Consider the following 12,500-nt stretch of genomic DNA (forward strand, 5'->3'; position numbering starts at 1 on the left):
GCGCGCGCGCCGAGGAGAGGGAGGCAGGATTTGTTCCTGTTACCTCACGGCCACTTAAGGTGAGTGCTGGGGAACGCTGATCGCGTGCCACCCGGCCGACCGCAGCGCGACAACTTTGCCAAAGCGAATGGGATTGGGGTCGTGGTAATTGTGGGAAAGTTGTGGGAATGTGAACTGTTATGACGATCTGTCATCACACACAACTGATAACGGGAGCAAAGATGAGGACTTGGGAACACGTTAAAGAGGGAAGATGGATGTTAACAGATGACAAGTGCAAACACCTTCTGGCTGCAGAATGAATGGAACCAGTCAACAATTTGCGCATTTGTCCCCTACCTTGTTCCAACACCGGCGGTCCGAGAGTCAGTAATCCTCCGAATCAAGCTGGATTAGCCTTTTGTTTTTTTCTCTGGGGTGATTCCAAATCTGGAGTGATCGTGGAGCCCGTCACTTGGATGGTAAGGTCCCACAGACTCCAGTAGCCTATCTTCCTGTATCGCTCCGTCTGTGAGCTGCAGAGGCATCACTGAACGTATGAAACAGCGCTCCCAGGGAGAGAGGGAGAACCCGGTGCGGAGCACGGGACGTGGATTTACCGGGCCGATCACCCACCGACGCGTCATGACAGAATCTATGGCGATAATATTTTAATCGTCCAACTTCAAACAAATACATTGTCTGTGTTTTGCACAAGGCGGCTTCAAAATACCAGAAGTCGTGGGCTGCTGGTGTTTTGTATGTCAGGGCTTAATGAAGCCAGTAAATTATCCACAGCTGTGATGTGGAGTCATCCGCATCAGTCATCTACCAGCAATGAAGAATTCACCGCTGGCAGTTAGTCAATAAAGGCGTTCCCCGACAGTGTAAGTGAATGAAAATCCACCAACAAGACGGTTTGAAAAGAAAACCCACTCACACAAGTAACTGCAGAACTGACTCGTAGTCCTCGTTGTTGTGTTCATGTTGACTTGATTTGTCTTTATAACGGTTCAATGTTTTCTTTAATTGGCGTGTGTATAAAATAAGATTAAAAATAGGATTAAAATCCCCAACAGCAGCATTTTAACGCTTCATCACCTAATGAGCACAAAGACGTCAGTGGTTCCCGTCCGGAGCCTGATCCAGTCCGGGTTTTCCTCCAAGCTCTGTCTCAGCATGCAACAGCCAGCTATTTATCAATAATTCATACTGAAAAAGGCAGTTGCAAACATATGAAAGATGACACAGAGTGCAAAGTAACTGTTAGATGGCGACGCCACTATCACTATGAAATCACGCGTGGTTCATCCGTCGGAACCGGACCTTGTGCCGACACCGGAGCACAGGGCTGCGTGCTTCACCTGTCCTGACTCTGTAAACAGGCAAATCCTCTATTTCATAATTACCCAGAAATCTATTTGACTAGTCAAATTAACGATGCTGACAGATGAAACACAAGCCAGATTAATGTAAATTATTAATCACTTGACATCGTTAAACATTCTGCTGATACTGCCACAGCAGTGGAAGCAGGCTTAATTAGAAATAGACGGAAACATTGCATAACACTAAAAATAGCTATTTGGTTGCTGATGTTAATATTGTATGTAGAATAAATAAAGATTATTTGAATTACATAATGCTAATGCTATGATACAGTTGATCCATTTGCAGCAGTAGTTTTCAGCTTCATCTTTTCTTCCAGGTGGACTCCACCGTGAGGCGCGTCATGTAAAGCACTTTCTAATTTTAACCCCGCAGCGCTGCGCGTGTGCACGGTTTTAATGCATAGAGCAGATGGCGTGCACATGCTGGTCCTCGGCTCAGAAGCATCGAGCATGTTGCATTTTCTAATTATTCAGCCATTATTCCACACGCACCTTATGCCGCTTTTGATATTTTACGGCGCCGTGGCGTTTCGGTCTGCAGCCGTCTCACCAGTAACACTAGCGAGAGCAGAAATGGCTCTGAAGCTGAATAATTCAGATGCACGGGGCGGAATACACAATGTGTTTTTCCTCATGAGGCTTCAAAGGAAATAAAAACATAAAAACACGCTGATATCACAACAGTGTTTGGCCTTTAGTTCTAAATCAGCGGGTCTGCTTTGTGTGTGTCTGTATAGGCTTGTTAAATGTGTGGATGTGTTTCACCCAGGGACATTTTACGCAAGGCTGAGCTAATCATACCAACGACTCAACGTCAAATAACCAGCGAGTGACGATGTCGGTTCAGCGTCTAAGGTTCTGAAAGCACTTGCACTCAGCATTATTGCGACGGCGCTCCTTTATCTAGTTTCATTTCTGCATCTCACACTTCCCTAAACACCATCGGAGACGTTCACGGGGAGGCATTCCATTTCAAACAGCAGAGTCAGAGTGTCACAGCGTCCGTCGGCGCCGTCGATGAGACGGACGGGGGAAGATTGTGGATTCAGGGAAGAGACACAGAGTAGCTTCCACCTCACTGGAATGACTGGTGGTCTCGTTTCCCAGTTTCCCAGTTGTCAGCTGATAGGGCGTCGGAGGAGTAAGGCTCCCACAGGGAGGTGGAGGGTCAGGGGACGGGGGCTGGACTCACTGATCACTCTCGGCCATGAGAAGCTACTGTCAGACAGGATCACCAGCGCTTGTTAGCGAAAACAGGGTCACATCCCATAATCACATGGTTCCAGGTAGACAGGAAGTCTTAGACGTGAAGATCAAACGGCAGAAATGCAAGAAGAAGTGAGCTATTGCAACTCTTACAGTCAGTAAGTGAACGTAACCGGCTCATTAGCACAACCATGTCGTTCTCCTCTCATGTCTTATCTGCAGACATGTGACGGACACACAACTGTGGACGGATGCTGCTCCATTAAAGTGACCCCCCAGTGCAGAGGAAAGCCTCTAGCCGCTGTCTGCCTTTCAGGGAGACGCCTCCGCCCCCGAGAGGCGGTTTGTGTTGCCTCCACTCTCACTGGGCTCTTCCTCTCTGTCGCCGCCGTCCTGCGGCTGCCGCATCCCTTCGGTGGAGACGGGCGACAGAAGGTGCAGAGGAAGGCAAACAGCCCCTTCGTCTTCCTCGCCCGGCTGCGCTCACGGCACGTTCCCTGCTCGCCGCTCGTCCCGCTCGCTCGGCGTCCGCGCCCCGTTCGTTCGCGGCTGACGTGACAGGTGACCGCAGGGCTCCTCCGCTATTGACTGCAGACTGCGACCTTGGAGGCTCGCGTCAAATCCATCTCGCCGGAAGCCCGAGTGCAGCCTGCGCGACTGTACGTTTACACACTTTCAGCTTAATGAAGGAACTCAGTCTCATCATAGCTGCATCTCATAATTAGAGGAACAGCCTCTATTTCTACTTACATCAGAGTAAGGAGGAAATGCTGTGATGCATTGCAGCTACTGGGGTTTTAACTCTTTAATATTCTCCTGGGAATTGGTTTTTACATAATTGTTATCCACTGCAACAAAATGCAAATGTTTCTGTTGAACCCCACTATGGATTCTGGGAAATGTGGTGACTCACCGCAGCGATGCATTAGAATAAGTCATGACACACATTATATTCCATTAGAGATTAACACGAATTGATGATACGTTATTAGAGCACCTGTGAAAGGAATTCTCCCGGAGCGGCTTCGGGACAGGATCGCGCGAACGCTTCCCGGAATCAAACAATTTCACGTCTGAGGCGGCGTAACAATGCCACTAAAGCGCCGCGCGCGGCTGCTGGGAGTTCACAGCTCTGACAGTATTGGATTCAGAGATGAAAGAGCGGGGGCGGGGGACGCGAGAGTAAATCACAGAGGGTGAAGAAAGGGAACGGCGGCGAGGACGCGCCGCTGCGGGTGGATGTTGCGGGAGGAAAGCTTTGACCCTGGATGCCAGGGAAGGATCATTACTCCACAGCCTCCATTAACAGTGAGCACAGTTTCACCATGTGCACCTTAATGAGATACTTTCTCTTATAATAGTGTCATTATTCATTACGCAGACCAGAGGGGCCGAGCCGCTGCCAGGCGCACGGCGCCTTATTCCTCCACGCATCCGTCTCAGCGCTCGCTGTTTGTCACATGCTTGTCATCTTTGCGAGGTTGCAGTTGTGTCTCCTGCATAATAAACATTCAATTTAGCCCCGATTATTCTTCTGTTTTGGTGCAGACAGGGAACAAACTGCGCGACAGGAAGCGATAGTTGCAATGGGACGGGCCCAGTGGTCTGATACAGCGGATCGGGCAGCGTCTTGGTAACAGAGAACAGGGGGGAGAAGCCGCACGCCGACTAGCAGGCAGGTGCATTGAAGTGACTTTATTAGAAGATTAGGTGATAACAAAGGCTTTGCAGGCAGGCTCAGGAAACAGCAACAAAGGTGGGTAACGAGGAATGAGGCAGCGACTCAGAGCTGTCAGGAAGGCTACACACAAATCCTCAGTCTGGCCAAGTGCAGGTCGGCACGGAAGGAGTTCCACCACCCCCAGTTTAAAGCATTCAGGCCCCAGCGCCAGCCAGCAAAGACTGGCTTTGAGTCTGATGATGCAAGATGAAGCTGAATTTAACAAGGTAGAAGCTAATAGAAGCTAACAAACCACTGCAAGGCAGGAGGATGAGGAATTAGCAAACAGAGAAATACACACCAGGCCACAGAGCAGCAAAGATGCCTTTTTCCTGCAGAAGCGTGTTATTTTTCCTTCCGCTGGTTTTAATTATGTCACAGCTCAGATTCATAACAACAGATGGAGGAACGACAGCTCTGACATGTATTGGAGTAAACTGTGCCATAAGTGTTGTAGCGGATCATAATCTGTTGAGTGAATCCCAAATTTTCATTCATGTCAAATCACTTCCAGCAGCAGCTTTCACTTTTCTGTCTGCTTTAAGTAACTATGAATAGTTAAATACCGACGTGACGCCAGCAGAAGTAAATGAACGAAGGTGCTGAGTGTGAAGAAAAGCATTAAGTGAGATTTTTCATTTTATTGAAAGATTTCTCAAACTTCTCAAATGTGGCGCTGAAGAATAATGTCTGTCTGACACTGAACGAGCCTTTGAGATGGAATCATTTTATTTCCCTGGATTCTCACAGTTGTCTTCGTTTTTTATAAAAGCATGTTCTATCGAGGCTTAACAGGCGTTTTCTCGCTGATGACTGACGTCTGACACTTCATTGTTAAACATGTGTGACTTCTCGTCGGGCACCGCACCCCGCGGCCCTTAGACCCAGTCATCACCCTGGTGCTGTGATCATCTGCATGACGGGAAGTCAGCCTGTTCTCAGACCCGGTCACTCAGACAGGAGCTGATAAGTCTGTTTCATTTCCTTCAGACATTCACTCGGAGCATTTTGTTTCCGAGAACAGTGGTTTTAATTCCCGAAGCTTCTCCACTTCCTTATCTTTGTACCTGCAGCCAGTCAGTCAAGACAACTCTACAAGTACTGTAACACTTCCCTCTCCGGTCCCACGAGCCGTTCTCCTCACAGCGATTTAGACGTTGCTCTGTGTGTCTGTTGTCCAGACAATCGTAAGCAGCGCTTCTCTCCTGTGAGACGCCGGCGCCGGCGCCGGCTTTGAGTGACAGCGGCATTGAGGAAGTTCTACAACACACATGTTGTGTCCGGACATTATTTGGCGATAACACGGCCCAGCGGTCGACGGCGGAGGCTCCCACAGTCCTTTGGAGGAGAGAAAACCTTATTTTGACAGCTTCCTACGGAGCTGAGTGGTTTCATATCGCTTGTGATGGATAGTGGAGGGCAAGATTGGACGCGATCCCTCCATCAACACTGAAAATACGGGTTTAGTTTCGTGATGGGGGAACTTGAGCAAAGGTTTGTTTCAGTCAATGTTGTAAACAATCAATGTTTAAAGAGTAAATGCTGAATGGCTGCAGACTTCAGCTCCCTCCGCTCCTGATTACATTTGGAGGGGAATGTCCTCCGCTCTCACCTTTGCTGTCCTTTGCCATCCTCATTTGTAATCCAGTTGGCACAGCCCCCGCTATTGGTCATGGCAAAGTAATTGTGACATTCGGGGCTGGCTCGGCTCCAGGAGGAGCCGCAAATGTCGTCCACAGACACGGCGTGAAAGTCACCCAGCGAGCGGATAAACAGACCAGAGACACGGACCTCGTTAGCGACGGTCCCCAGTTACCCAGCGCTTCGACTGGGAGCGTCCCAGTTCTCCAGTCTGCTCAAATGCAAAAGGACTTCAGTGTCAGATCTGTTTTTTTTAAACCACAAACTGGTTTTGTGCTTATCTGGGTTTGTGTCGCTTGTTTAATCAAAACAGCATCTTTAAGAACTATTATATTGTAAAATATAAATTCATCGTTGCCAAGACCTACGTGAGTCACAAAGTGAATCATGATGTATTACCAGAGTGAGTGATCCGTATAACAGCCACCATGTGCATATCTCTCATAATTCCAGCAATAAAAGGTGGCAGCCGTGTAATTGGATACGATTCCTTTCATTAGACGATGAGCCCACGACAAATTTGGCCTCGTCCTCCGCCAACGCCTCGGATCACACTGACGGACGTCAGTCTGCTTGAAGAAGTCATCCAGACACAATGTGGGGTTGTGACACCAGAGGAGCCAACGCAGTGCAATAGTCAACAGCAGTGTTAAGAGTTCTCCTGGTAAATTTAGCCTGGTGCTCGGTGGAGAGCTTGTTGACTCGGCGCGCGTGGAAGCGTGTTCATAAGCTTTTACTTTTTCCCACGTGTGTCATGACTCACCTCTAGTAAACAGTGTGTGCAGTGTATGTATATGCATATGTCTGTGTGATGCCATCCTTTAATCCAGTCTCTCCTACAGAAGCGGTGCATTTATGACTGTGGGGAAATAAACAATAGACCGTGAGGCAACACCTGGAGCTGCTGTGGTTTGTTATAGGTTGAACATGCAGAATAATCACATATAGATACTGATTGATTTGAAATCGCTCAGACTTTCAGACTTTTTGCTTGATGGTGGTGTCACTGAATGCAGCGCAGCAGCTCTGCTTTAATTCTAATTTAAAAACTGCCCAATGAATGATTCCACCTCATTTTAAATGCATGAGCCTCTGCATCACAAAGCCACATAAATATGCGTGAAAAGTGACTCAGAGGCCGATCCCCACATCAGATCCCATCTGTCCCAGCGCGTCGTTTGGAATTCATGCCGCATTTAACGGGCGAATGTGAAGTGTGAGGCGGCGACGGCGTCCCCTCCCGCCGGGCCTCGCCGCCTCACGGCCTCACGGCGTGCGAGGCTGCCGCTGTGTGGAGGACGGCGGCAGCACAGCGGCCACAGAGTGACGGCCGTTAAGCACAAAAGACCTTTTCATTTCCAAAGCACGCGATCCATCAAGCTCATGATGGATGAGCTGCATAAACGGGTGGTCCAGGTCCCACAGCATCACAGTCACATCGTTCCTAATTAGATTTGGTGCTGTATTTGTCGCACAATCGTTTCAAATGATATTAGGAAAACAACTGTGCAGAGAAATGTGGCCTTGTTGATTCGAACCGCTGCCGTCCGCACATGATCTTTGCAATAAATGGCAGCAAACATCTGGCAGATTGTTTCTGACGGGACAACGTTGGTTCCTTTTCCTGCTGTGAACCATGAAGCAATGCAGATAAAATGAGTGCCAGCATTAAACAGAAGTCTGGACCAAACACATTTGGGGAATTTGACACTTTCCTATGAATTTTTTTACATTTCCAAATTGACGTAGCGACTGTAAAGAGCAGTTCTGCTGATACTTTCACATCAACCCATCTGTTGTTGCCCTTTATACTGTATGTTGCATGTTGCTCTGACTCAGTCAGAGTCAGATTATTTCCCCACGGGCACAATTACCCCCCGCTCCCCCGTCGTGAGTGAAGGCGCCCCACGCCTGCTCTGCTCTCATGTCTCCATCGGCAGTAACGTCGCTGTACAGGCTTGTTTTTGTTCAACGGAGAGGAAACGTACGACTTTAGCTTAAGTATTGCTGTTTCTTTCATGATGAATCAAATATCTGCCTCTGCATGTGCTGTGGGATCAGCGTTAACGACGTCAGCCGCAGACGTGGAGCTCATCAAAACACTATGAAAGCAAATACTTTTACTTAGACTCTAAAACATTTGTTTTTCAAGAAAAACATTGGAGAGATTGTTGTCGAATAGAAAAGCTGTAATGAAACTGCATGTTCTTAGAAAGTGAGGTTCAAAATAATAACAGAATGTTTGAACCACGGACAGGTCACGAATGAAGGGTCACTTTGACATTGTCCGCATCAACAGGGTCACTGAATGGTTTGATGAGTGTGAAAATGACGCGTCATCAGCGCTGACCTTCACCGCGCTGCACTCCTACAGTACGAGGCGTTGCAGCAGCACAACGCTCTCCAACGCGGAGCCACGCGACAGCAGCCGTCCTCCTGGAAGATCTCATTTGATGCATAACAGCTGCGTCGAGCCAATCTACAACATCAGACCTGACGAACCCGCGCCTCCGTGGAACCGCTCGGCGCCGTCGCTGCTGCTGCCTGCGAGGGAGCCGTCTGTCGGACCCCCTGCTGTGCTCTGTCATTTAGCTCTTAAGTGCTTTTATTCCTCCCCAGAGACAGTTTCGGAGCCAAAGAGCTCAGCTGTGTGTTTTGTTTTCTGCCTGAGCTCCCAGGTTTCTGTTAGTGACCTCTGAACGCCAACGCTGGTGATTCCTGGAGTCAGACACATTGACCTCACATTCTGCTAAATTACTTTCCACAAAATAAGGTAGTGATAGCTTTAGAGGGTAACATTTGCTTATCCTGTAATAAAGACGTTTTGCAGTTATTTTAAGTAATTAACTTAGTTCTAAATGATAAAGACCTTCATCAATGCAAACTTTTCCTCATTTAGACCAATAGGAATCATGTAAAATATGCAAAATCAGGCTCTGATTGGGAAAACACAATAAATGATGTCATTTCATTGTAATTACCACAAGGGGGCAGCGTAGACTCATTGTTCACCGAGGTTGTGACGTCACAAGCAGCACAGCTCTTACCACAAGATGGCACCCAGGTTCAAGCTTTCATTTGGGAAATGAAAAGCAGTAAAGGAGTTACAAGGAAAATAACATCAGAGATTTTATTTTAAAATGAATAAATATATATTGGCGTAGACTAATATGAAAGGCCTCCTCCGACTCCGGCTCCCTGCGTGATGTGCTGCTGCAGAGATAATCACAGGCTCAAGTTTACGAGTGGCCTCTTTCTTGGTGCGGCTTACAGAATGGAATATCAAACATGCCCGTTGGCTGTGGGGATGAGAAGCACGACCTTTGATGAGGATGCTAAGCTGAATAGAAGCGAACGGACGGCGGATGAAAGCACAACACAGGCACACGCACCGCAAACAATGGCCACAATGACTGAACGTGCCCGTGGATGGATTTAGTGATTGGTCTCCATCTGGAACTGGAACTGGAACACACACACACACACACACACACACACACACACACACACACACACACACACACACACACACACACACACACACACACACACACACGTTTAAACAATAGTCCCTTTATTATGTTCACCTCAAACTACACAGTTCAGCTCCAACCTGCTGTTGGTGTTGGTGATAGTAGCTGTTTACAGAGACCCATTAGATTGCAAAGTGCTCTCTGCAGTGGGTGGGTGTCTTTGCCCGTGATCACGAAGTCACACTGGTGATTTATTTCACCGCTTCATAATCTCTGGCTTCATAATGCAGATTTGATTCTTTTTCAGGGCCACTGCAGACAGAAGCTAAGTCACAACGCATGGAAGTGGAAAATCACTAATTAAGAGTCGCGTCGCTGTAATTCAGGGCTGTTTATGTTTTTGAGGGAGTAATTCTACCGTCATAAACATCATTTCTGGTGAAATGCAACAGACAACGCCGCTGATTGCTGCAACTACGTCAAAAGCTTTCCACACAAATCTGATTTGGCGCCATAGCACGAAGTTCTAAAGCAACAGATTCACAGGTTAATGTGAATATATTTGATTTTATGAGGTCGGTTGGACAAATACAGATGGTTTCTACAGACCTCGCCATTATTTGAGCTATAACTCTTGTAAATATTATGAAAACCATTTGGGAGAACATTATGATAATAAAATGGAAGACTGGGTTCATACAACCGTATTTCTGCATCAGCTCTGCAGCAATGAAACAATGGAAAATACAATCATAATTATGCTGATAAGTACAGTAACCTCCAGTGGAGTCGGACAGTCAGGTGGTACTTTCACCCCTGACAACATAATGCATTCACTTCATTAAAATTAGCAATAACTGGGCCCAGACTGTGTCCATTATTATCACAATGTAGCAGGAAGAAAGTCGAAGGCAGGAGGAAATGAAATCCCCGCGCTATTTATCATCCAGTATCAGATTACACACGTCCAGTCAAATTTTCTTTAGAACTCAATTTCAACTATTCCCTCCCTGGGAAATATTTGGTGGATTGCTAATATTTCCCCCCTAAATAGCTACAAGTGCTCAAAGTAATTTAAAGATGTCAGGTGATGTGTTAAAGGTGGCTGCCTGTTAAATTGCTTCATGGATGTGACTCCCGCACATAAAGCACTGTGGTTTAATCACATCATTCCTCCTGAGTACTGAGGCCAAATTCTCCCCGGAGTAAAACACTGGAGGAAATGACAGATATGGAAGAAGAAATTGAGGTGTTTCAACCGTCTGGCAGCCTTGTAATTGTTTCTATGCTCTCCAAAGACCCTTTCCTCCATAAGAGAAATAACCCAGATATGCAAATGTGTATTCCCAATTAATTTAATTCATATAATTACTTGGGTTGGAGGAGAAGTCTTACCTTGAGCCAAGTTTTCCTCCCACTCAAGTCCTCACTCTGCAGGGTATAAATTAGCTTGGAATATTGAATCATGCTCGGCTACACAGATGAGCATCAATTATCTCTAACGTTTTAATGAGTGGTCTTTGGCCACACAACAAACACTGGAAGGGAATCAATACGTCTATGTAGGTGAACGTGTAAAACATGACCTCTTGACCTTTTTTCTGTGTTTTTGATCATTTAATGTCAGACTGACCATCACATTTAGGTAAATTTGAGCAAATTCAAATAAAACCCTCTGCTTATATTCAAGGATGTTTCAGCTACACTGAAACTATCTGATAAACAGTGTTGTCAAGAAAGTGCTGATTACGTAACTGCATCAAATCATTAGGGAACACGTCCATAATCTTCATTTCTTTGCTTCATTTCATGCTCTCTGGGGAAACGCGTTGCTTGTTGTTATGAATGCGTGGAGAAATTCTTAAAACAGGAAACAATCCAACACGTTCTAAACAGCAGCCAGAAGGACAGCGACAGCAGCTTGAAGGTTTCTCACGGAAAGTAAACAAACTTCAACAGTCCTCAATATTACAGAGACACAATGACGCCAATTAGCTTGGCAAGACAATTAGAGTATATGTAAATGCTTTGAATTAATTAATCCCATGACACAGCCACACTAATTAGCCAGTAATCCCTGTTTCCTATTGCTCCATATTTAACTCTAACCCACTCGGTCCAGATACGGGGCCAGCAGACACCAACGAGGAAAATGTATGGGAATAATTACTGTTTTAAAGGGATGATTTTTTAAAAACCAGATCTGACAAATTAGCGGTGGCTCTGTCAGTGCAGCTGAGCATTGATGATGTAGTCTTCTAGGACCCAGGCAAACCAACAAGGAACTTGTGGATGTTAATCAAAAGACCTAGACTTCAATTTACACTTATAATTAACGGAGTAATAATTACAACACGCTTCTCAGTGCTGTGTACGTTTCTTTGAATAATAAAGTCGGATGTGTTTATATCCAGTCTCACAGCTCAGCGGTTGAAATCTAAAGATGTTGGACTTGGTGTATTTGTTTATAGCTATTCACATGTGGGATCATTACTTAAATGAAACACAGTATATTTACCGTAAGGCAAACGCTGCACGAGCAGCACGCCAACACACCCTGGAAACAAAGGGCCTGCAGAAAACAGCTGGAGACGTCTTGTGTTTGAATTAGTGCAAATTAAAATAACAAAAGGAGCGTTTGAGGCTGAAGTCGTGTTCCATACACAAAGATAATTCATGCAAACGCACAGTGTCAGCCTGAGTTTAGGTCCTTTGTTATGAGAGGATATTAATACAGACAGACTGGCTAATACAGTAAAAGTTCAGACAGAGTGAGCCTGAGTCTCCATCCACTACAGGAGGCACTGACTTTATATAAGCCACCAAGCAACATTGACAAAACAGAGGTTCAGATAAGGAAAACGGGGACAGTGCTCTCACTGTGTGGTGTCTAGCAGGAGATCAATTTCAAGTACGTGACTCACTGTACCCCAAAGGTTAAGGTCTCTGATTGCAGCAAATTACAGATGAAAGGGCCCTTCATGCTGTTACACAAGCGCTCCAGACACACTTGCTCGTGTCTGAGGTGACGCGAGGCACATGGAGTCGCTCCGTGTGTAGCTGTTGGGGTTGTGGGAGGGGGGGGGGGGG

At 46.4% G+C, this 12,500-nt stretch overlaps 1 protein-coding gene across 3 annotated transcripts in view; it reads right to left on the reverse strand.

Moving 5' to 3' along the window:
- The window catches only part of dlgap1b (discs, large (Drosophila) homolog-associated protein 1b), a 62,540-nt gene extending 61,150 nt beyond the window's left edge, over window positions 1-1,390 (reverse strand). For 2 of the 3 annotated variants that reach the window (XM_029149493.3, XM_029149491.3), the window contains exon 1: window positions 340-1,387. The gene's annotated coding sequence lies outside the window, so the exon portion shown is untranslated. Of the gene's footprint in view, window positions 1-339 lie in introns of all 3 variants that reach the window. The other variant, XM_029149494.3, reaches the window with a different exon arrangement.
- Between the last annotated feature and the right edge of the window lie 11,110 nt (window positions 1,391-12,500).

The sequence above is a fragment of the Betta splendens genome, chromosome 4 (genome assembly GCF_900634795.4).
Source record: "Betta splendens chromosome 4, fBetSpl5.4, whole genome shotgun sequence".
Taxonomy (NCBI): Eukaryota; Metazoa; Chordata; class Actinopteri; order Anabantiformes; family Osphronemidae; genus Betta; species Betta splendens.